We start from the raw sequence: 4,369 nt of genomic DNA on the forward strand, positions 1-4,369 counted from the left end.
CAAAGTCAGTGGTTCAAACCCACCAGTTGCTCCTGGGGAGAAAGATGAAGCGATCTTACCACCTTGGAAACACAAAACAGGGCCACTATGAGTTGGAATCAGCTCAGGGTTTGGATTGTCTTATATGGAACCCTGATTGTGCAGTGGGCTAAGCACTGGGTTGCTAATCTAAAGGTCAATAGTTCAAATATACCAGCTGCTCTGCAGGAGAGATGGGACAGGCTGTTTCTGTAAAGACGTAAAGCTTTGGAGGCCGTTTTACTCTGTCCTGGAGGGTCTCTGAGTCAAAACCGACTGGAAGACAGTGGTGAGTTAGTCATTTTCTTGTATGATATCACTGAATCTCACATTATATTATTATATGTGTATATATATATATATATCTCTCCAGAAAAAGAGATCTTCACCCTTTTCTCTTTTCCTTTCTGCCATCATTTAAAGAGCGTTAATACTTATAAAATTTTAATGTGATATAATGCCTTTTCAGCATTTTTTATATTCAATTTGTTTTATATTTGACAAATGGAAGTCACTTAAAGATGGGAATTAGATGACTTATTTTTACTGGGTGTTAAAGTTTAGTTTCAGTTTTAGTATGCCTTTCTCTTCATGAATGAAATTAAACATGTTTTCATAATTAAAAACACATTTGCTTTCTCTTTTTCTTTGAACTGTTCATGCATATTCATGCATCACACACACACACACACACACACACTCACACATCGTATTGACCTGATTAGACAGGGTAAATCTGCCCTTGTGGGTTTCTGAAACTAATTGCTATGGGAGTAGAAAGCCCTGTCTTTTGCCCACGGAGCAGCTGGTGATGTGGAAGTGTTGACCTCCTGGATTGTGGCCCAAAGCATAACCACTCTGCCACCAGAGCGCTTTACATATATAGAGGAAGAAAAATAGAAAGTGAGATATCAAACAGATATTTCTTATTAATTATGTTGATTAGAACATTAACCCTATTCTGTATCATTGCTATTTTTTGTTCACTTGACCTGTCTTGGACTGAAAGGGAAATGTTACAGTTTTTCTTAATGAAAGTGGTTTATAAACATTTGTAGCTGCTATACATGCATATTAAAGATAATGTGAATATTCAGAAGAAGAAAAAAGACTCCCATCGTATGCCCCACCTTAAAACAGTTCTAAGATGCTGGATAGTGCTTTTGATCCGAGGAGTAAATCTTGAAAAGCCATCACTTTGGGGACAGAGAACTGACTTGACAAGGAAGGCGGCACTTTGGGGGCTTGACGCAAAGAGAATGAACGAAAATGTAACTGCTTGAAAGTTATTATTGGAGGCCTGAGAACACAGTAGATTAAACATTGGACTGCTAACCAAGCAGTTGGTGATTAAAACGCACCAGGTCTCCACAGGAGAAAGATACAGCAGTCTGTTCGGAGAGATTAAAGCCATGTAAATCCTATGGGGCAGTTCTACCCTGTCCTATGAGTCAGAACTGAGCTGATGGCAGTGGGAAGATGATGATTACTATGTTATGTTTTAAATATGGTATTTTATTACCATATACTTACAGTTATTATGTATTCATTGTGAACTGAGTTTATTAGTATTTAAAAAGTCTTGTTACATATACTGCTTTTTGCTTCTGAATTCGACCTTGTTTTTGAGGATTAAGTTGTGCCTGACTCAAGCCATGGTATTTTCAATTGCTTCATATGCATTTGAAGTTGGATATTTGTGGTAGTTACATAATCTGGTGTCAATTTGGGACTTGAGAGGATTGAGTGAAGGGGTGGAGTCTAGTCTGTCAATCAGATTGTAGCCAATGAGCCCTCTATGTGGGCATGGCCTTCTCCTGAGAATTCTGGGAATGCCAGTATTTTCCTCCTTGGAGACAAGACACATTTTCTCTTTCTATGCTCACTCCCTGGGAGACATTGCAGCTGACAAGACACATGGAACTGTGCTAGTGCCCTGAGCTGGAGACCCACATGGACCTACTCTGATGCAACCAGACCTTTGGAGCTGGAGAAGCCACAGTGGAGACCCCTGCCAGAGCTGAGATGCTTACAACGTCACTGGATGCAGACTTCCTGCCCACTGACCTGCGATCATCCTGCATTCGGCATCATTGCATGTGTTTCCTTAGTTTGAAGAGGACTTTATAGCTTGGTATCAGACATATGGGCTAATATGGGACTTATGGGCTTGAACTGGACTAGTCTGGGATGCTTTATCAATGTTCAATTCCTCTTGTATATAAAACTCTTTATTATACATATGCATGTTTATGAATTTGTTTCTCGAGTCTACCCAGACTAGCACAATATTGAATAAAGAAGAATGAAAAAGAGTCAATGCTTTCGAATTGTGGTACTGGAGAAAAGTATTGAAAGTACCATGGACTGCCAAAAGGAAAAACCAGTTTATTTTGAAATATGACCAAAGTCCCCCTTAGAGGCAAGAACGATGAGATTAAGTCTTACATACTGTGGGCACGTTGTCAGGAGAGACAAGTCGCTGGACAAGGAAATCAAGTTTGGTAAAAATAGGGAGGTAGCTAAAAAGAGTAAGCTCTCCAAGTGCTAGATCAATACCATGTCTGCAACAATGGGCTCAAGCCCGGGAACCACTGTGAGGATGGCACACACCTAGGCCGTGTTTCGCTCTGTTTTACATCAAGTCACTATGTGTTGGAATCGACTTGGCCCCTAACAACAACATCAACACCTTGCCGACAGTTAGGATTGTGATCCCTGCTTTCTTCTCATCACATTATTTTGAGATTTTCTTCATGAATTATTTTTGTTTCTCTTACATTCAACATTGAATAGGACTTTGCTCTGTGAATTAATTCAAATTGGTTTTGTTTATATATATGTTATTTTACAGAATTCATATGACAGATATGTTTGGTCACAAATCATATTGGTTTATGCTATTTATCATATTGTTTTGTGCTTACTGCACATCTTTCTCTATATGCTCTATTTTCTTTTTCCTAAAAGGCTTTTTTATTAGAAAGATTTGTAATTTTGTACTAGTGTCTACATTTGTGCTAATATTCTTTGTAATATCTTGATCTTTTGCCCCTTATTTACTATTTCTCTGGACATCTTAAATGATATCCTCAACTTCCACCTTTTATGTCACTGCCAATGAGTTTATCTAATTTTGTCTCTCTCCGTGACTTTGTTGCATTATTCTCCTATATTGAATGCATAACATTTTCACATTATTCTTTTACCCTTGCCCTACGTTCCTTTAACCTAATCCCTGAAAATAAATCTATTTAATGCTCATTTAATGCTCCTATCGCCAAATTTCCCTTGGTGATTTCTTGGCTGGATACAGCTTGCCTCTCATGGATATTGTTCATTGTGTATTCAAAGTACAGTATTCCCTAAAAATTGGGATGCTAGTATTGTGTGTTATTTGAAGAACAGCTTGGCCGGAAATATGATACTGGGTTTTAACTTCTTCTTTTGAGTATCTTAAAAAAATTCATTGCCCAGCTGTCTTGCTTGGCATGGTACTGTTTAAAAAAACTTAATATCAACCTAACTTTTTTTGTAACTTGATATTTTTCCTTAAGGATCAGAGTATTGTTATTTTCTTTACTTTGGTGTCAAAATGCCTATTAGCATATAAATCAGAACTGTCTAGTTTAATTTAATTTCTGAAGTACATGGTGGGTTTTAGTTTCTAGTATATGTATTTTCTTGGATTATAGTGTATAACTTAAACCTTAACATTGCATTTCTTTTCTTCTTCCTACTCTCTAATTGTGTATTTAAGTGTACAGGTAATTCACACATTTTAATACCTTGGCATAATCAATAAAACCAAACTAAAAATCTTTCTGATATCCCCTGCTTTCAAAGATGAAAGAATAATGTGTAAGTGTTTTTTAATTCTGACACAGTAGAAATAAAGCACCAAACATTGTGGCATCAGCAAGCATAATCCTCGTCTAAATCCGGTTTGAGTTGATGGAAGTTCCCTGCTAATGTAAACTGCTGCAGCCATTTCTGAGTTGTCATTGACAACATTTTATTTGAATGTGATATTAATATTAGTTGATAATTTCTGTGTTCTGTTGGGTCACCTTTTTATGGAATAGGCACTAATATGCCTCTTCCAGTAGGCTGGCCATATAGCTGTCATCCAGATTTCTTGGCATAGATGACTGTTTCCAGCAATGTATGTTTTTTAAAACATTTCATTTGACATTCCACCAATTTCTGGAGATTTGTAGTTTGCTAATCCCTTTCAAGACTTGTATTTTGCTAAACCCTTTCAAACAAAAACAAACACCACCTATAAATCAATTTTAACTCGTTTTCATAGGAATTGAAAGCCTCATCTTTCTCCCTCAGAGCAGCTAGT

This window comes from Echinops telfairi, unplaced genomic scaffold (genome assembly GCF_000313985.2).
Source record: "Echinops telfairi isolate 266 unplaced genomic scaffold, ASM31398v2 ScPeMD7_7469;HRSCAF=8507_1, whole genome shotgun sequence".
Lineage (NCBI taxonomy): Eukaryota > Metazoa > Chordata > Mammalia > Afrosoricida > Tenrecidae > Echinops > Echinops telfairi.